Source organism: Rosa rugosa, chromosome 7, assembly GCF_958449725.1.
Source record: "Rosa rugosa chromosome 7, drRosRugo1.1, whole genome shotgun sequence".
NCBI classification, from domain to species: Eukaryota; Viridiplantae; Streptophyta; class Magnoliopsida; order Rosales; family Rosaceae; genus Rosa; species Rosa rugosa.
The window spans coordinates 32608255-32630978 of NC_084826.1; the positions used below are offsets into that span (position 1 = coordinate 32608255).

Sequence of the window (22724 nt, forward strand, 5' to 3'; positions counted from 1 at the left end):
GAGGAAAGCCCACCAATGAAGTTTCCAACGTTACTATGAAAAAAAGAAATGGAAAAATAAAGTGTTGTGACGTTGGAAGATGACATGGCATAGAAGTGACGCATGGAGGCCCAAAAACTCTCAAGACTTGTTGGATTTTCGGCTAATTGGATAAAAGCCCACCAAAGCCCATGGAACTAGGGTTTGTGACGCAAACCCTAGCCCTAAAGATGTTTTGCCGTGAATTTGCAAGAGAGAAACAAGGAAGAGGCGTCCAAAAATCAGAAATTAAAAAGAGATTTTCTAGGGAGATTTTCTAGGGCTACTTTTATGGAAAGAAAATACTTGGAGATAAACCCTAGAAGCTTTGCCGTGAAAAAGGAAGAGATAAACAAGGGAGGACGTGAAAACCCTAGGATTTTGGACGGCAAAGATATTCCCTAGAGAGTTTTAAGGAAAGAGAAAAAGGTGGAGACCAAGAAAAGCTCAAATGAAGTCTAGATACATTCCTACATTCCCTAAAGAGTTCTGGCCGAATTTAAAAACAGAAAATCAGAAATTATCTCAAGAATTTCGGCAAGAAAATCAAGGGAATTAATTCTGGAATTTTGTGATTGGTTGCACCACCTCATAGGGCTTATGTGGCAAGAAATCATTGGAGGAAATTATGTGGAGGAAGCAAGCAATAGCCGTGAGCTTTTCTAGGGTTTTGGACGGCATGGAGACCTAGGGGCCGTGCCCTATATATTCCTCTCTTCTCTCAACGTCAAGGGTTCCCATTTTTGCGTTTTACAACTTGAGAAAAAAATCAGAAAACTCTCTCTAGCTTAGCCGTGTTTTTCTCCATCCTCTAGGGCAACCACGAAGTTCAAGCAAGGCCAAGGAAGAAGAGGACAAGCCGTGCACATCATCCATCACCATCCTTGAAGATTGCTTTCGAAATTCAAGAGACCATTCATCCCATCTCCATCTCTTGGTGTAATCCGATTCTCCTTGTAACCTTTGCTTTGTAATTTTCGTTGGTTATGCCCTAGTTGACACATGTGTTTGAACAATTTTCGAATTCTGAAATTTTATGATTAACTACTAATTTTCAGATTCATGTTTTGCGATTTATAGTTGCTTATGTGTGAGTGTTTGATTAAATTTGCATGATAGAAATCTTTTGTATGTTAATCTTAAAGGGTTCGAAACTTTTAGGGTTTTTATATAATTGGTGCTACGAATTTAAGAACATGAATCAACTTTTTGGTTTTGTGTTCTTGAATCAATAAGTAGTAAAGGTTTTGTACAAAAACCGAATTTAATCAAAGAAGATTGCAATTAGGTGGACTTTTTCATACTAAGTTGCACATTTGAATTGATAGCCTTTCTAAATGCTTACTGCGTTGAACATGTATGATTGACTAGCTTTCTAGGGCTTGAGTGCATGTTTGATAGGATTAGTCTATGTGCTTTCACTTAGATTAATTAGCGTTGAAAGTAAAATATGGGAAATTGTTTGCTTTGAACGTTTCACATGATCAATTCCTCTTGCATGACTATGATGAACAATGATGAACTTGAATTAATTTTAATCATATGTTTCGATTTTGATCTTTGTTCTTGCATTCCATTTATAATTTTATGTTTTTGCATTTTAATTGTTTTATTAACTTAGTTTTATTTTCAGAAAAACCAAAATCAAAAACCCCCTTTTAATTCGTAAATAATGTGCATATGTGTGAATATTATACTTTGTTTTGATTTTAATTGTTTAATTGTTTGACAATGACAGGTGTACCCTCAATCCCCGGAATAGAACGATCCCTATTTATTCTATACTACTAATGACATTTCAGGGTTAAATTATGCGCTTGCTTTGAGCGTATCAATTTTGGCGCCGTTGCCGGGGATTGAAAAATCATTTGTTATATTGTTAAATGTTTTGTTTATATTGTGACCGAAAAAAAAAAAATATATTACTTGTTAATTATTTTAATTGTCGAAAATTAGTTAATTAATTACTTAGGTAGTTATTTTTATTGTTGAACACGAGTTTAATTGTAGGTTGTAAATTAAAGAAGGAATAGGTGAAGTCGTGTTTATTAATATTGGCCTAAACCCCTTATTGGTACCTAGTTCAGGTCCCTTAAGGTTGAGGGCGGCCTCTATTAACATTCATTGAACTGTCTAACACACTTAGGACCTTTTACATCCTAGTAAGAATATCCTATGTGAGATGGTGTCTAGGAAGGGGACAACGTTCATGACGGGTTCTGGATTCAGAAGTGCTACAAATGGGCGTAAACCTCAATGAGGGAGTAGCCTATGCCAAAATGGATCCTACCTCTTGTGTTCGCCCTCCCCTACCTGGCCATTTCAGTAAGGTTGCCCAACGGATGTAGGAGGGACTTTGTGTCTAGACGATTATACTTGGGCCGCACGTCCACTTGATTTACCGCTTGGAATTAAATTCGATATCAATAGTATTTATAGCAAAAAGAAAATGTAAGAAAATGTTGTGACACTTAAGGTATATTGGATTAAACATAATCTTGGAAGGGTAGCTGTTTCAGTCCCATTGCACAACAAGATTCCCTGTTCCCGTACCTAAGTGTTGAAAGTAATTGTAAATAAAAGAATTGTAAAAGTAAAAAAAAAAAAAAAAAAAAAAAAAAAAAAAAAAAAAATTGTGAATAGTGACGTTTTGTACATGTGTTTTGTGTGAAAGTTTTGTGTGTAATTTGTCTAATATACTTGTAAAGGAAAAGAAAAAAAAAAAAAAAGTAAAAAAAAAATTGATTTATAAATGTTGTTAATTATTTGATTGTTATAAGTGTGTAAAATCGTATGAGTAGACAAGGGCCCTTTTATTAATATTGGCCTTAACCCTTCATTGGTACCTTTCTAAGGTCTTATGAGGTTGAGGGCGGCCTTTATTAGCATTAGGAGAACAGTCTAACACATGAGTACTTTCCAAACTGAGTAAGGGGCATTACAGATGGTGTCTTAGGTTGAGACCCTGGGTGATGGGTTCAAATTGGATCTCAGAGATACTATAGACTGTGCGTAAACCACAATGTGGAAGTAGCCAATAGGGGCGTAAACCTCAATGAGGGAGTAGCCTCCGTAGTATCACCGAAATGAGTCCTCCCTCTCACTTACCTCTTAATCTGGCTATCTGGCCTTCTGAAACCACGGAAAGAGACTTATGTCTAGGCGACTATCCCTATATCGTAGCTCACCAATAGTAGTGGTTTCTATTGGGCTCGACTTACAACTTGGAATCAATTGAGTTATTAACGATGTTTATAAGTTCTAAAAAAAAAAAAAAAAAAAAAATAGTAATAAAATACTTGTACATACCCTTCACATGTAAAGTGTTTTGTTTTTACTTCTCTTACTTGTACAAAATGTAAGTCTCTTTTGTTGCATTGTGAATAGTGACGTTTTTGTATGAAAATATTAACTTGTATTTTGTTTGTTTTCATAAGTTACTCACTTTTGTACATCTTAATGTTGTTCAGGAATTCCATGAATGTCCGAGTCCTCTAAACTCCCTACCATACGAGAGATTGAAGAAAGACTTGCTTGTTTGAAGAATCCTCCACAACTTGAGTACAGAAGACCTTCTCCCTTGCAATTCAAGCCATATACATTCAACGAGCAAGGGAAAAGAATCTTAGATCCTTCAGAGGAATCCACATCACCTACACCAACTCCATCTCCACCACTTTCACCATCACCTTTGATTTCGCCTAACTTACCATCACCACAAATTACTTCCCCTCTTTCACCTTCACCACCACTTACACCACCACCTGAAGAAGTTCAAGAAGAGAGAATGGCATCCATTAGGGAACTATCCACAGCAACAGTTGAGGGAGGACCCCCTATAGGTATTGTGTACCCTGCCCCTGCTGCAGGAAGAAATGCAGAGTTTGAGCTGAAGAGTGGATTATTGCACCAACTCCCTAAGTTTCATGGGCTTCCTATGGAGGACGCCAACAAGCATCTTAGGGCATTTCAGGTTGTGTGTTCTAATATGCAACCACAAGGAGCAGATGAGAACATTCTAAGGATGAAAGCATTTCCATTTTCCTTAGCTGACAGAGCCAAAGATTGGCTATATGAGATTCCTGCTGGACGTATCACCTCTTGGGACACTATGAGGAAGGCCTTCTTGGAAAGATATTTCCCAGCTTCCAAGGTCATCACACTCAGGAAGAAGCTTAGTGGAATTGAACAAGCTCCAGATGAGTCTTATTCTGCCTATTATGAGAGGTTCAACTCCTTACTTGCTCAATGTCCTCAACATCAGATGAAGGATGAGACCCTACTGACATGCTTCTATGAGGGACTCTTACCCTTAGAGAGGCAAATGCTTGATGCTGCAGCTGGAGGAGCTTTTGTGGACAAGTCACCTACAGATGGAAAGGAACTTATTGAGAATCGTGCCCTCAACAGTCAACAATATGAGGGTATAGGGCACTCCATTCGAAAGGTACATGAAGTGGGCAGGAATAATGCCATTGAGGATCAACTGAATAAGCTCACCTTGCTCATGAACCAAGTCATAAGTTCCAAAGGACCTAGTGCATCCATAGCTTGTGGGGTATGCTCTATGCAAGGGCATGTTACTGATCAATGCCCTCAACTCAATGAAAATGGAGGATGGGAATCTGCCAATGCTATTGGAGGATACCAAGGGGGATTTCAAGGAGGATATCAGGGAGGACCTCAACGTCCTAGACATGACCCTTATTCCAATACTTATAACCCAGGATGGCGGGACCATCCCAACTTCAAGTGGACCAACAATGACAATGTTCAGAATCCTCTTGGTGGGAACTTTCAACGTCCTCAAGGGCCTACTTTTCAACGTCCTCAAGCTCCTTACATGCCTCCTCCTCAACAGAACTCTGGGAATTCCAATTCCCATTATGATAAGACGTTGGAGGCCTTGACTGCTTCTACACAAGCCTTGACAAACTCTACTCAGGCTTTGATCCAAGGACAACAGACCCATACTAAGGACATTGCAGAACTCAAGAAGCAGATGGGCCAAGTTGTGGATTTCATGAGCAAGATTCATGAGAATGGGAAGCTCCCTAGTGTCACAATACCTAATCCTAAGGGTAATGTGGAGAATGCATCAGTTGTGACTACAAGGAGTGGAAGGCCATTTGTGGATCAACCCAAGCCACCCAAGAAAGCCCAAGTAAGCATAGAGATTGAGGAAGACCATGAACCCACAAAGTTGGGTATTGAAAAGGACCCTGCAACGTCCAAGGAAGAACTCAAGGCGTCCTCACCACAAACGGCAAAACCGGATATTCAAGGTATTAATTCCAACTTATCCAATTCGGTTATTACTAACCCTTCTTCTTCTTGCATGCCCTTTCCACGCAGATTTGCTAAATCCAAGAAGGATGAAAGTGACCAAGCTATCTTGGAAACTTTCAAGAAGGTGCAAGTAAACTTACCCTTCCTAGAGGCCATCAAGCAAGTCCCTAAGTATGCCAAGTTCCTTAAAGAGCTTTGCACTACTAGGAGAGTAAACCGTGAAAAGGAGGTGGTAAAGGTAAGTGAGAACGTTTCTGCCTTGATTCAGAGGAAGATTCCTCCAAAGTGTAAGGATCCTGGAAGCTTTACTATTCCATGTACTATTGGTAACTCCAGATTTAAGAATGCCATGCTAGATTTAGGTGCATCTGTTAATGTTATGCCCTACTCTGTTTATGAAACCCTAGGTCTAGGGGAACTTAAATCTGATAATGTTATCATTCAGTTAGCTGACAGATCCAATGCATACCCTAGAGGTTTGTTGGAGGATGTGCTTGTGCAGGTTAACCATCTTATCTTCCCAGCTGATTTTTACGTGTTGGAAATGGAGGACTCCCCTGTGAGTTCCACTCCTTTGCTTTTGGGACGTCCTTTCTTAAGGACAGCTAGGACGAAGATAGATGTGTATGCAGGTTCTCTCACCATGGAGTTTGATGGTGACGTTATTGGCTTCAACATTTTTGAAGCCATGAGGTATCCTCTTGATATAAATGATTGTTATTCTATTGATATTTTGGATGACCTTGCCCAAAAAATGTTTGAGGCCATGAACGAGGATACCCTAGCCACAACACTCGAACGAGGAGTAGGGTACACAAAAGGTGGTGCCATTATCTCAGAGGAGGAATTGAAGGACACTTGTGAAGGAAAGATCATTGAAAACGTCTCATTCCTTGAAGCTTCACCCTATATAGGTAAGTCTACTTCACCCTTGTCCATTCAGTTATCTGCTAATAAGATTTTACCTTCAGTGGTTCAGGCACCAGAACTTGAACTTAAACCTCTACCCGACCACTTGAAGTATGTCTACTTAGGAGACAAGGAGACGTTACCAGTGATTGTGTCCTCCTCTCTTACTTCGTCTCAAGAGGAGAGATTGGTGGAGATGTTGAAGCAACACAAGACCGCCATAGGATGGACATTGGCGGATATTAAGGGAATAAGCCCTACTACTTGCGTCCATAGAATACTTCTTGAGGAGGGGACAAAACCCACTAGAGAGGCTCAACGTCGTCTCAACCCTCCTATGATGGAAGTTGTGAAGAAGGAGGTCATCAAGCTCCTTGATTGTGGGGTGATCTACCCTATTTCAGACTCCAAGTGGGTCTCCCCAGTTCAGGTTGTGCCCAAGAAATCTGGGGTAACTGTGGTGAAGAATGCTGAGAACGAACTGGTGCCCCAAAGGACAGTCACAGGTCACAGAGTGTGCATTGATTACAGGAAGCTCAACGCAACAACAAGGAAAGATCACTTTCCTCTTCCATTCATTGATCAGATGCTTGAGCGCCTAGCTGGACATGACTACTACTGCTTCTTGGATGGCTACTCAGGCTACAATCAGATTGCCATAGCCAATGAAGATCAAGAGAAGACAACCTTCACTTGCCCCTTTGGGACGTTTGCCTATAGACGTATGCCCTTTGGCCTTTGCAACGCTCCAGGTACCTTTCAGAGGTGTATGGTAAGTATCTTTTCAGATTATATTGAGAAAATCATAGAAGTATTTATGGATGACTTTTCAGTCTTTGGAAAGAATTTTGATGATTGTCTTAATAATCTGGAAATAATTCTCAAACGTTGCATGGAAACTAACCTTGTACTTAATTGGGAGAAATGTCATTTTATGGTTAAACAAGGAATAGTTTTAGGACATATTGTCTCTGCTAGGGGAATAGAGGTCGATAAGGCCAAGGTTGATATTGTGCGTTACTTACCCTCTCCCACTTCTGTGAGAGAGATTCGTTCTTTCCTTGGCCATGCAGGTTTTTATAGGAGATTTATCAAGGACTTCTCCAAGATTTCGAGACCTCTATGTCAACTACTCCAGAAGGATGTGACGTTCCACTTTGACAAGGAGTGCCAAGATGCTTTTGACAAGCTTAAGGAGTTGTTGACGTCAGCCCCCATTATGCTACCTCCAGATTGGTCCTTGCCCTTTGAGTTGATGTGTGATGCCTCTGACTATGCAGTTGGAGCTGTTTTGGGGCAAAGGAAGGACAAACGACCCTATGCCATCTACTACGCCTCAAGGACTCTGAATGATGCACAAATGAATTATTCCACCACAGAGAAAGAGCTCCTTGCAGTTGTCTTTGCCCTTGAAAAGTTTCGTTCCTACTTACTTGGTACCAAGGTAATTATTTATACTGACCATGCAGCTTTGAAGTACTTGATGACCAAGAAGGAGGCGAAACCTAGGCTTATCAGATGGGTCCTACTCTTACAAGAGTTTGACGTTGAAATCAAGGACAAGAAGGGTAGTGAAAATGTGGTAGCTGACCACTTGAGTCGTTTGGTACATGCAGAAGACCCTCTCCCTCTGGTGGAGACGTTTCCAGATGAGCAGCTCTTTGGACTTCAGGTAAGTGAACCATGGTATGCTGATATTGTGAACTATATTGTTTCTAGGAAGATTCCTGATACCATGTCACGTGCTCATAGAGATAGGCTTAAGAAAACTGTTAAGCAATATGTTTGGGATGAACCTTATTTGTGGAAATATTGCTCTGATCAACTGATTAGGAGATGTGTGCCTGAACATGAACATAATGCCATACTTTCCTTTTGCCATTCTAAAGCATGTGGGGGTCACTTTGGGTCTAAAAAGACTGCGTTTAAGGTGTTAGAGTCAGGTTTCTTTTGGCCAACGTTATTTAAGGATGCACATGCATATTGTTTAACTTGTGATAGATGCCAGAGAACCGGGAATCTAAGTTCTAGAGATCAAATGCCATTGTCTAATATCATAACTGTTGAAATATTTGATGTCTGGGGCATAGATTTCATGGGACCTTTCCCTTCATCTTTTGGGTTTCTATATATCTTACTTGCAGTGGACTATGTTTCCAAATGGGTGGAAGCAAAGGCCACTCGAACTAATGACTCTAAGGTTGTTGCAGATTTTATCAAGTCTAACATCTTTAACAGGTTTGGAATGCCTAGAGTTCTCATTAGTGATGGTGGATCCCATTTTTGCAATCGGACGATTGAGGCCTTGTTGAAGAAATATGATGTTACACATAAGGTTTCTACACCTTATCACCCCCAAACTAGTGGGCAGGCTGAGGTCTCAAATCGTCAGATCAAGGGGATATTGGAAAAGACTGTGAACCCCAACAGGAAGGATTGGTCCCTACGCTTGGAGGATGCTTTGTGGGCCTACAGAACTGCATACAAGACTCCCATAGGTATGTCCCCATATCGCATTGTCTATGGCAAACCTTGCCATTTACCTGTGGAGTTAGAGCACAAAGCTTGGTGGGCTGTGAAGCAGTTTAACATGGATATTGATGAAGCTGGGCTTCATAGGAAGCTGCAGTTGCAAGAGTTAGAGGAGATTAGGAATGATGCTTTTGAAAGTGCCAACATTTATAAAGAAAAGACTAAGGCATTCCATGATAAAATGATTCGAAGGAAGACTTTTGTTGTGGGTCAAAAAGTTCTTCTCTTCCATTCTCGTCTCAAACTCTTCCCAGGTAAACTTCGTTCTCGTTGGATTGGACCTTTTGTTATCACTAATGTGTTTTCTCATGGAGCTGTGCAGATAAAGAGTGAACAAACAGGTAACGAGTTCAAAGTGAATGGCCATCGCTTGAAGCCTTACTATGAGGCGTTTGTGGAACACGAAGTGGAGGAAGTACCCCTCCAAAACGTTCCACCTCTTGAGGATTAAATGGAGGTACAAGTCTAGGCTGAAAGACTATAAACATTAAGCGCTGCTTGGGAGGCAACCCAATTCAGAAGTAGCTGTGGAGGAGCCTTCAACGCAGATTTGCTCTTTTCCCTCCCTACTTCTTTATTTTATGCTTTTTGTTTGTCTTTGAACTTTATTTTCGTAAATTTCATCCCTATATGCTTAAGTGTTTCATTGCATGCTTATGATTAATTACATTGAGGACAATGCAATATTTAAGTGTGGGGGAAGGGATTTATATTTTGTCTTTTATTGTTTTGAGTCATATATATTGAAAAATACAAAAAAAATCGAAAAATGTCATAAAAAAAAAAAAAAAAAATTTCGTTGCTTTTGTTTTTGTTTTGAGTCTTAGGATGCCCTTTCAACTGTCTAGGATGATTCTATATCTCTGAAATCATGACTAAAAGAGGATCACGAAATTGAGATGACTTAAAATGGTATTCTTTGGTTAATTGAGATATACGAAAAATATGTGCCTTGTAGTGGATATGGATTTCGTAACTTTGGTACAGAATATAAGCATGTTAAGATGAGTTTTGATTCATATAAACCCATGTGAGATAATTGACCCATGTTCCTTTTTCTTGGAGTGAAATGAAAAATATATTCTTAATTTCTTGGCGATGTTTTGATGATCTCATTATTCTTTCATCTTGATTGACTACTTGCCATAGATTAAATTTGATGGACTAGAGAATGCTAGAATTCGCTCTTGTGCTTGTTGAGACGTTATATCAATACATGGCCCTGATTCTGGAAAGGATAGAGGCACCCTAGGAATTACCACCATTGCCAAATGAACCTGTGTCCCTAATTGTGCCCGTCGTGGGACTCCCCTAGATAAACCCCTTTGAGCCTACGTTAAGCCTTTTCTTTCATCACCCTTAAAATCTTTAACCTAAGCCTTAGTATAGCTATAACCCTACCCTTTGTCCTAAGGACTTAGTGGAGCTAAATTGAGATTTTACTTGAAGATTTGACGTCAATATTGAAGAATAAGAAGAGGTGAAGGTTCAAGTGTGGGGGTAAACTTGTCCATGAACGAAAAATGTATGAAAAAGCCGAGAAAATGAAAAGAAAAGAAAAATGTACACGGCTAGAAAAGAAAAGAAGGAAATATCTATGGATTTTAGTCCCCCATACTTAGTGATTTCGGAGTTTACTTTAAATTGAAGGCCCACTACAGAAAAATTTGGCCTTTGTCCATTTCACTAGAGTCAAGGGAAGTTTACATTGAAGATTGGGCCCAACATGAAGACATTTGGCCCTTTTATGTGACCTATATGGGGAAGTGACGTTTTTGAAATGCCTTGGTGGATTTTTCGAGATCTCTACATTCATATGAGCTCTACTAGGTTTTTAGGACACTTTGTTAAATTCCTTACCCTTCGTTTCTTTAAACCTTGAGCCATGGCCCCATTACAAACCTTGAGAAGACCTTCTTGATCCTTAAGATGGGACAACCCTTGATGTGGAGATGAGTTGCAAGAGTTGAACCTATGGCTTGGGTCCATCTGTGCAAGTAGTTGATATCCTTCATGAGATCTTTAAAGAAAATTATACTTGTGCTTTCGTTTCTTACATTATGTGATATACTTGCTATCCTTCACATATGATTGAGTGTATAAGCTTTTAAGCATTGCCATGATCTGAGAAAAGAAAGAGTGGATATACCTTGTGAGGAACTGAATCAAACTTGTTTGAAGCATGCTTAACAGAAACCATCACCATTGTTCCAACCAAGTCCTACTTGTGTATATGTGAATTATGTGTTTTAATTAACTCTCGAATGCCTAAACATTTATTCTTGGTAAAGTGCTAATCTTGGTGTTGTGAAAGTAAGAGATTGCTGAGACAAATAGTTGAAGGGCAATAGAGTCTTTGTTTGTTTGAGTCTTTAATTTTCGTTGAGTCTTAGTGTGTATCTTTGTTTGATTTTGCTAAGGGACTAGCAAAAGCTAAGTGTGGGGGAATTTGATAGGAGCATTTTAATGCGACGTTTTAACTGCTATTTCCCTACATTTTCTGCTTTATTTCCTTAATAAAACTCTGTTTAGGAAAGTTTTCATTCTTCGATTGGGAAAGTTCCTAATTGTAGAACTTTCCGTTTTGTAGTTTCTATTTTTCATTTTTAGAAAGTTTCCCATTTTAGTTTAGGAAAGTTGCCATTTCTTGTTTTAGGAAAGTTTCCTTAGTAAAACTCTGTTTAGGAAAGTTTCCATTCTTTGATTGGGAAAGTTCCTATTTGTAGAAAGTTTCTATTTTTGTAGTTTCTATTTATCATTTTTAGTAAGTTTCCATTTTCAGTAGTTTCTATTTTTCATTTTTAGAAAGTTTCCCATTTTCAGTTTAGGAAAGTTGCCATTTTTCATTTTAGAAAGTTTCTATTTTTCTTACTAGTTTCTATTTTCAGGACCTCCGAGCTAGAAAGTGGAAATGAACTCACAAATGGAAAGAGGAGCTTGCGATCACCAAGGGGAGCAAAGATGAAGAACAATGAGCCACAGAAATGAGCAGAAATGAAGGAAAGAAGTTTTCCTGGTCCAACCAGGAAACCCTGCGGAAAGGAGGAAAGCCCACCAATGAAGTTTCCAACGTTACTATGAAAAAAAGAAATGGAAAAATAAAGTGTTGTGACGTTGGAAGATGACATGGCATAGAAGTGACGCATGGAGGCCCAAAAACTCTCAAGACTTGTTGGATTTTCGGCTAATTGGATAAAAGCCCACCAAAGCCCATGGAACTAGGGTTTGTGACGCAAACCCTAGCCCTAAAGATGTTTTGCCGTGAATTTGCAAGAGAGAAACAAGGAAGAGGCGTCCAAAAATCAGAAATTAAAAAGAGATTTTCTAGGGCTACTTTTATGGAAAGAAAATACTTGGAGATAAACCCTAGAAGCTTTGCCGTGAAAAAGGAAGAGATAAACAAGGGAGGACGTGAAAACCCTAGGATTTTGGACGGCAAAGATATTCCCTAGAGAGTTTTAAGGAAAGAGAAAAAGGTGGAGACCAAGAAAAGCTCAAATGAAGTCTAGATACATTCCTACATTCCCTAAAGAATTCTGGCCGAATTTAAAAACAGAAAATCAGAAATTATCTCAAGAATTTTGGCAAGAAAATCAAGGGAATTAATTCTGGAATTTTGTGATTGGTTGCACCACCTCATAGGGCTTATGTGGCAAGAAATCATTGGAGGAAATTATGTGGAGGAAGCAAGCAATAGCCGTGAGCTTTTCTAGGGTTTTGGACGGCATGGAGACCTAGGGGCCGTGCCCTATATATTCCTCTCTTCTCTCAACGTCAAGGGTTCCCATTTTTGCGTTTTACAACTTGAGAAAAAAATCAGAAAACTCTCTCTAGCTTAGCCGTGTTCTTCTCCATCCTCTAGGGCAACCACGAAGTTCAAGCAAGGCCAAGGAAGAAGAGGACAAGCCGTGCACATCATCCATCACCATCCTTGAAGATTGCTTTCGAAATTCAAGAGACCATTCATCCCATCTCCATCTCTTGGTGTAATCCGATTCTCCTTGTAACCTTTGCTTTGTAATTTTCGTTGGTTATGCCCTAGTTGACACATGTGTTTGAACAATTTTCGAATTCTGAAATTTTATGATTAACTACTAATTTTCAGATTCATGTTTTGCGATTTATAGTTGCTTATGTGTGAGTGTTTGATTAAATTTGCATGATAGAAATCTTTTGTATGTTAATCTTAAAGGGTTCGAAACTTTTAGGGTTTTTATATAATTGGTGCTACGAATTTAAGAACATGAATCAACTTTTTGGTTTTGTGTTCTTGAATCAATAAGTAGTAAAGGTTTTGTACAAAAACCGAATTTAATCAAAGAAGATTGCAATTAGGTGGACTTTTTCATACTAAGTTGCACATTTGAATTGATAGCCTTTCTAAATGCTTACTGCGTTGAACATGTATGATTGACTAGCTTTCTAGGGCTTGAGTGCATGTTTGATAGGATTAGTCTATGTGCTTTCACTTAGATTAATTAGCGTTGAAAGTAAAATATGGGAAATTGTTTGCTTTGAACGTTTCACATGATCAATTCCTCTTGCATGACTATGATGAACAATGATGAACTTGAATTAATTTTAATCATATGTTTCGATTTTGATCTTTGTTCTTGCATTCCATTTATAATTTTATGTTTTTGCATTTTAATTGTTTTATTAACTTAGTTTTATTTTCAGAAAAACCAAAATCAAAAACCCCCTTTTAATTCGTAAATAATGTGCATATGTGTGAATATTATACTTTGTTTTGATTTTAATTGTTTAATTGTTTGACAATGACAGGTGTACCCTCAATCCCCGGAATAGAACGATCCCTATTTATTCTATACTACTAATGACATTTCAGGGTTAAATTATGCGCTTGCTTTGAGCGTATCATCCAGTTTATAAGCAGCCTTCAAAAATGGATCATTGTTTTTAGAACAAAACCACCACGACAAACTTGGGCAGAAATGTGAATTGTTTTCCAATTCTCCCTGCAGAACAAAACCACCACGTCAAACTTCATGCCTCAAAAGGATACTGAATTGTCACATTTTCCTTTTACCACCAAGGTTCTCATAGCAATGTAGATTGCTATAATTGTGCATCTATAGATTAAGAAACAGTTTGTTGTATGCACTGATCTACATGCAGAGTGCACGTCGCATTACCATGCAGAGTGCACAACTATCATATGCAGAGTGCACATGTCACATTACATTAATAGCTAGTGATATACCATCCAATCTCAAACAGCCAAGTGATAAATAATTATCACTCCAATACATGATCCCCCATAACCAAAGTTCTAACTTGTTTATAGTTCATACTAGTCGACATTGTTGTTGAAATCAAACTTGAGTAACTGACAATAAAGAAACCAACCTATATTCATAGAGAACTTACTCACACCATCAAATTAGTATGAGCAAAAGGGGTATGCCAAACAAAGTAATAGAAAAAAGGAAGTACGTTATGCTAGGTAGATCTAATTACCAGATTCAATGTGTAAGAAATTCCTGTACGATTTCAAAAAGACCAGCAATTTAGGATCAGCTGCAGTTGCATCCCACACCTGAAAACATATTAACAGTTAAACAATCTTAATATCAAAGCTGTACAGATGGAAAAAAAATAACAGAGAGAAACCTACATAAGCTATTTATCTTGCATATAGTCCAAGTATTTACCAGGTCCCAATTATGCCTATATCCCCCAATCAACATATAGTCCAAGATTGTATTAAAACCATTTGAATTAGTTACACTACTACGTACTACCATTTCATACCAAAAGTCAAACCAAAAAAATCAAACAGAAGTAAAAAACTTAAACTTCCTTTCTTGAGCAAATGAAACATAGGCAAATGACAGTAAAAACAGTATCTAAATTTAATCATGCCCAGATCAAAAATCTCAGGGAACTTGCATCAAACTGGAGCCAAACCCATCTTCTTGTGCACACTATAACATACACTTCAACTCTCTCCCACAAGAACTTAAAAAAAAAAAAACAGCAAGAGACTCTGAAGCATACTAAGTTCCCAAAATCAAAAAATATATATATATATAATTGATCTAAAGGTAGTGCAAAGATAAAGCAAAATATGGGTTTTTAATCTCTACTCTCGATTCATGGTGAACCAGTGAACAATTAGTTCTATACATATAATATGAAAATCCCTCGTTTTGTGTAAACTATTTGTTCAACTAACTGAAGAGGGACTAAATTAAATACTGAGGGGGGAGTGGGGAAGGGAGGGAGCACAAAACAAAATGACCATTCAGCAATATAAAAACTTACATTTCTTCTTCAGGTTCATTCTTCAGTGCGTTTTTCGCTATACATTGGAAGTCATCATCCACGTTAAAGCCTTCTTTTGCAGAGGTCTCAAAGTATGGTATGTTTCCCTTGGAAGCACACCAGGCCTTCGCTTTTTTTTCAGAAACCTACAACCAACAAAGTAGAACCATATGACACTATAACAAAAGAGCATATGCATCTACATTTCTAGAACAACAAAACAGATCCTCCATACTTGGATGACTTACCACTCAACTATTTCCACCATCAACATCAATCTTGTTCCCCAACACAACGAATGGAAAGTTCTCGGGATCGGATGGACTAGCCTAAACATCAGATCCACAACACATAACTTCAGTAATGTTTCATTATCATTTTAGAGTATCTAGGAAGTTGATCTATTGGTAATTACCTGAATCAGAAATTCTTCTCTCCAGTTGTTTAGATTATCAAATGATTTCATGACATTCACATCATACACAAGCACACAACAATCTGCACCACGATAGAAAGCCACACCAAGACTTTGAAACCTTTCTTGCCCAGCAGTATCCCAAATCTGTAATAAGGAGAAAAATGTGTTAACCTTCTAATCTACAAGTGAAAGTACTTAAAATTTCTCTGTCAGATAAAATTTGTTTTACAGTTACACTCAATTTCTGCAATCAAGCATCATTTTCCAAGTACAGAGTTATCAGAAAACAAGGGAAACAATTCAAGACTTGTTCTTCATGTCACTTCACATTACTGAATCTGCTAGATAGGATGGCAACACTACAAAGGAGCATTATATGTAGAATTTATCTATTCTATTGTACGAGGTTGTATATGGAACAAACAGTTTCCAGAACTAATGAAAAGGGCAGAATTTGCCTCCCAACTAATTTTTCTGTTCTCTTTCAAAGCAAACTCATTAGGTGATGTATTTAAGTCAGTCTTTCCCTTAATTTTAACACCAGTGACAAAGAAATGGATAGTGGAAACTATTCTCATGAGTATGGGAACCCCACAATTCCCCCAATCTTGAAAACAACCTTGATCTTAAAAAAAAGGAAAACTCAAGTTTGCATCAAAACTTGAAATGTGTCATCCCCTTAGACCATTAAAGTATAACTAAACCACATTTGGCAGGTCCCTATGTCTCAATAAGGTTACATCATTGACAAATGGGTTTCTAAACAGAAAAAGGAGCTATCCGAGAACTACTCATATAAACATAATGTAAGCAATAAGGATTTAATGACAGCTAAACCAACCAAACAGCAAACAAGTATATATATATATATATATATATATATATATATATATGTGTGTGTGTGTGTGTGTGTGTGTGTGTGTGTGTGTGGGAGTGTAAGTAATGAGAGTTACTTCTGGTTTTCACTTGCCATTCTAGAGTTACTTTATTTATACTATCAATTGCCATTCCAAGTTAAATATCAACACCCAACATTAGAAATTAGAAAGAGTACGTAAGTCTAAAAAAATCAAAGTAAACAAGAAAGAGAGTAACCACATTTATATATATATGCAATCACATTTACCAAAACAGAGCATATATAATTCCATAACAGAGCATAATTAATTTGAGCATACAAGTATACAATTACAACCTGTCAATTGATTATATTCCCATTCACAAAGGCCAAAAAGAGCGATTCAATTAATCAAGTCCCATCCAAAACTGCCGAATATCATTATTTCAAAGGAGATACATAACCAAAGGTTCATTATAATAGTACACAATTAAAAGGGCATAAGTGTGCTAATATCTCTATTTGCATATACTAATGGTACCTGGCATCAGCTCGCTTGTTGGAAACAATTTCTGCAACATTGCCTCTCTTTCAACCAGAAAGTCCTCAGAAGTAGCCAGTAAGAGAGTCACTAAGTCCAGTGTCTTCAACAAAGACCCGAGCAGCTTCTATTGCTTTCTTTCCATCATTTTTGCTTTCAAAGCCCAATCAAAAGTTTTATTGTACCTAGCAAGTATAATTTCCTGGACTTCAGTATAGAACTTCTCTGTGTCTGAGACAACAAAAATCATATCAAACCATCAATTTATTTCCTAGAATCTGGACATGAACCAAGGCATTGAGCAAACTAAAAAAAAACAATAAAATGTCTATAGGAGAAATCAATTAAGAGCAAAAAATTCCAAAATACACATAAAACAGAAAAGACATATTGAACTAAACTTGATCCACACAATAATCGAAAACCAAGACCAATTGAAAATCTGAAATACAATGTTAGCAATAGATATGATTTTTAAACAATGGTTCTATATACTAATCAACGGTTCTATATACTAGTCAAAACAGCCAAATAGCTCCAAGAATCAGAAACACCAAAGCCCAGCAACTTAACAAGAGATTCAGAGACTCACTGAGCTCGAAGAACCCAGAAATTGAACCAAGTCTTCTGCTTTATTGCTTGACAGCTTGAAGAAGAGTCAAAGCGAGTAAACCAAGAGTGAAGAGCCGGCGCCTTTGACTGGAAAGTGAAAACCCAGAAAGAGTTTGTGAGATTGTGAGAATCATGATTCATGAAAGCCAGAAATTCGATAAACCCAGAAGTTCGACTTACCAGCAAGGCAGCAAATCAGCAATGTCACCGTTGTCTCTCGAAAGGCTAGGAACCTTGCTCTTATCTCTCGAAAGGCTAGGAATCCATGGTCGGAGATGGAGATCCGAGTCTTTGTTAAACTCCGGTGAGTAGAGTGCACAATTTTAAGATCTGCTTATGAATATCAGAACCCTAAATTTTGCATCTCAGTGAATTGAAACAGTAAAGAAGAGCGAAAGCTGACAAATCCAAATCAAAACAGTAAAGGAGACGACGAGAGGAGTGGCCGGCCTGAGGCAGAGGAGTGGGGAGAGAGGAGGAAATGTCGCCGGTAAAAGTACCCATGATGCCGCCAATAGCAGCATCCACTGGTGACGATGCCGATGGCGGCCTCGACGAGGACGAACTGCTTGGAGAGCCAATCGTGGAAGCCATGCTCGAATTCAGCAGAGTGAATGGGGATCTGGAAGGGACATCGGAGGCCTAACAATGAAACCCTAGTCTCGTTGTTGTTGAAGGAAAGTGAATGCGATTGAGAGAGAGAGAGAGGATGGGAAGGGATCTGAGGTAAAGTTGGTTTTTGTTTTGGTTTGTCGGGGTCGGGTTTGTTGAAGAGAACCGTGGGAAGAGAGAGAGGCAGGCTGGCTCTTCAGCCTCTGAAATTGTCAAAGTGTATTTTTTTTTTCGGTGGTTTAAAGCTTTTGGGCTCTCATTTGGACAATATTAAGTCTTTAGACAAGCCCTCACACAATGGTTTTCTAATTTATGTTGTCTGAATGCCAAATTTTAAATTTTGAGTTTGCCTCCCCTCTTAAACTGGTTGGGGGGAAATGGCTGGAACTCTGGAAGGACTTGTTTCTGTCTTGCATACATATTGATTCATACCACAGTTTTAGATTATCCGTCGTATCACCAATACATGATACAGCTCAAAGTTTGGAGTTTGGGGAGAAATTTGGCACCATTTAAATGGGGAAACTTGTTGTCCAGTAATCATTTTAACCTCACACCACGCTTCTATCTATAAACGTCTTCTGAAATAATTCATAAATCCAACATGAAAAACAACCGTTGGTTGAATTCATATTAGAAGACGGAAATTTTACAACCGTCGTCTCAATAATGAGAAATGGTTCACACCACGGAAAACAGTGTGCCGTCGTATGAGAGGTGTCGTCTGATTCATTTTCTGTAGTAGTGAATAGTCATAGTTATAGAATTACAACCGTAACTTATTACCTTCTAAAAAAAGGAGAGACAATAATCATAACTATGGAATTACAACCATAATTAATTTCCATATATAGACAAAAAAAACATATATTGAAAAAAAAAACAGTGAGAAAAAGAAAAACAAGCATATCGAACACATGACCACAACCATATATTTGAAAAAAAGACAATTAATTGCACTATTCTACATTTGTGAAAGTATCATATTTTCTATTACACTTATCTAATTTTGAAAATATATATATATATATATATATATATATATATATATATATATATATATATATATGTTATAAATATTATATATATGTGGCTGTCCACTGTAAATACTCATTAGTTATGTCCTTATGATGTAAACATTACTCCTATATAAAGGGGTCTAATGAGAATGAAATACACACTTCTACCTCCTCCTATATTCTGTTTCTCTATTCTATCTCTCTCTAATTCTCTAGTTTATAACACGTTATCAGCACGAATTTGCTCTTATTTTTCTTCTTCTTCTTCTTTGAACTCCATGATGATCCGCAAGCCTTATGGTGCAACATAGTTGCTTATGACCAAGGCTAATGATCTATGAGTTTTTCTTCTTTCTCTCCTAGATGAATATCAATTTTCTTTATGCGATCATTTACATGTATTTGTATGTATCTTTTATATAATATAATTGTTGAAAATTTATATTTCATATACGACAATGAGAACTACATGTTCCATTGCTCAAGACTCGAGTCCTCTGACCGAGTAGTCTTAGAACCTATGGTTCTATAGACATCACACAAATGTTTTTCTTGTGTGTTCCCTATGGGATCCATTGTTCATATTTATGAACATTTTGAAACTCTGTTTCGTACATGATTTTTATATCATTTTTCATAGAACATACTGTTCTAATAATTATGGATCCTGATATATCTCATCTTTTCTCTTTATAGAAAGATGACGCATCTAACAAAATTGGACTATGATCCTCTTAAAATTTCTGACAAGAACTATTTGATGCTGAAATTCACCTTATGGCTAAAAACTTTGGAAATGCCATCAAAGTTGACAATAAGTCATCTGTGCAAGATCCCGCCAAGCTTATGATATTCTTGCGTTATCATATTGATAAGATCCTAAAAGATGATTACCTTACGGTGAAAGATCCACTTGAGATTTGGCAAGCATTGGCTGATCGATTTGCTCACCAGAAAACCATTGTTCTATCTAGAGCACGATATGAATGGACGTATTTTGCGCCTTCAGAACTTTAAATATGTCACTGATTTTCAATTCCACTATACATATGATTACCTCCCAACTAAAGTTATGTGGAGAATCTGTCAGTGAAGATAACAAGCTCAAAGTCTCTGATTTTTTTGTGGACAATGGAAAACATATTGATTACATGATCAGTGGCGGTTTTCTTGATACCGATAAATTTTAAGCCTATGTTTAGGCGTTTTTTTGTCTCTATTTATTTTTTTAGTCATTTTAAGCCTATGTTCTGGAACCGATTAAACATTTTAAGCCTATGTTCTGGCACCGATTAAACATAATTATGTTTCATTATCTTTATCTGTTTAATCACATTTATTATGTTTAAATTACCTTTATTACAATTCTTTCATAACTGAATTTGTCATGAGAATTTGTTGCAAGAGTTACAATTATCATGATAATATTTTTAATTGCCATTATCTTGTAGTTATTGTTATTAATAACTCATTTTATTATCATTATATTACCATTATTCGATACTTACCATAGTTATTTATTTTATGCAATCATAATGAACATTTATTACTTATGATTATTTTTGTCATATCTACCTCATATGATTATGTCGTTTGTGAAAAAATAGCAAAATTATTTTCCATAGCTGGGACTTGAACCCAGGTCTTTTTGGATGCGAACCAAATATCCTAACCAACTAGACTACAACAAATTTATGATTATTTTGTTACAATGTTATATTAATGCATGTTTCAATTACTGACTCTAAATGAATCTGCCTCTATTTTGACATATGGTACTCACATATTGGTATCAAAAATATTAATTATATTTCCTACAGAATCGAGGTATGTATTTTTCATGAGTTTGACAACTTCAATTTAATTTCCTCTTATTATCTTATCTAATAATTTGATATAAAATTGTCAATTTATAATGAGATCGAAACTACATGTTTCTTGATTCAATTTCATGAGGACTTAAAATTCCTCCACTGATTGTTATACAATCAAATAGATCGAAACCTCTTGTTTCTTGATCTCCAATTATGTCAGGACCTTTGTCCATTCTCTTTATGAGTACAAATGTTCACTCCACTCTTAGAACATGCTTCTAATTGTGAAGACTCAAACCAAATGTTTTGAGTATGAGGGCTATGATCCCTAAATCTATTATTTATTGGAGGATATGCTTATACTCATATGGACTACTGTCCCAGACTCAAATTTTGAGTATATAATTTTGACATTTGTTTTCAGTGTCAAACAATAATATGAACCACGTGTTCATTAATAAATTCATTTTGAACCATGAATGTTCATGATAAATATAATGACAAACATAGTTGTTTTGCATGCATATAATGCAACTATGGACATGATCCATTGCAATTGTTGATAATTTTTCACAATTGATGCTTCCAAAAGCTAAGGTAACAATCATCTCAAGAGCTGCAGATCTTGATTGATGGCCGGCTCCGACTGAGCTCATATTATGTTACATATATGGAATTACCACTGCATATATTGGTGATGAAATTTCAACTGACTTTATGTTGTATTAATCAACTATGAGTATACTACTGTATACTATATCATGAATTAAAAATTTCATTGAGCCAAATAAATTTATTTTGGCGTGACTAATGTGTCATTACTATGTCATGTAGACTCATCTACATACATACTCTACATTATTGTATAATACAACAATAATTGCAAACTTTCCTAACGAGGATATTATAATTTATCTCATATCTGCGAGTTGTCACTTTAATAAGACAATTCTCCCGTCATTAGGGGGAGAAATATTATGAAAAACGATATGAATTGGTGTGTGATATTTATCCACCATGTCTTATTATTATCTTAAGAAAAAGTCTCAATCAATTATGAGAAATTGAGAAAGTGACACTTATTAACGATAAGTTTTTGACCTTAAAATTGGTTTGGGCTCGCCACCCACTAATGGATTTCCAATCCAAATTTTTTTGCCCGCATATTTTGCGAATGGTCAAACTAGATGGTCTTCCCGCCGTTAGGGGGAGGAAACACTATTGTAACGGCGTGCATTATGTGGGATATATCCACCAAGTCCAATGTTTTAATCTCCCTATAAGGGAAGATTATACAAGCCCTATAACACTCGTTATGAGGTTATACAAAGATCCACATTCTTTAATTAATTTGTCCTTGAGAGACAACAAATGCCCTAAAAGAGGCATGGGTACCTGATATGAATAAGCTTATTATAGCTAATGCATGCATATATTTTGAATGTGTGATAGATCTCTAATTGATGATCATTGATGATATCTCATCTGTAGTTGCAACTAAATATCATCAAGGGCTATATACTACCACGTTTCATTGTGTCGACAAATCATACTATTGGCCAAATTGGAAAGAGGCAATTCCAATGAATTTGAATATTGTAAACGTGATGATATATTTGGACTTTATAACCCCTAAAATACAAGAGGGTGTTCATTCCAGTGAATTAAAATCACTATGACACAAGTCTCTTTATAGAGACATGGGCTTATCATTCTTCTCCAAGCGCCAACTTTTCTATAAGTACAGTGTTATATTGACGAGAGGCTTATAGCAGGTTGTCATGATTATTATGAAGATCTTAAAGGAAAATTGCTAAAAGCAAATCAAATCCCC

General features: G+C 37.0%; 1 non-coding gene and 1 pseudogene across 1 annotated transcript; both read right to left on the minus strand.

The window, feature by feature from the left end:
* Positions 1-15023: 15023 nt before the first annotated feature.
* LOC133720764 (ras-related protein Rab7-like) lies at positions 15024-16032 on the minus strand (annotated as a pseudogene).
* A 4661-nt stretch (positions 16033-20693) lies between these two features.
* Positions 20694-20767, minus strand: TRNAA-CGC (transfer RNA alanine (anticodon CGC)). Its single transcript has one exon. It is a non-coding gene; the product is annotated as a tRNA-Ala (tRNA).
* Between the last annotated feature and the right edge of the window lie 1957 nt (positions 20768-22724).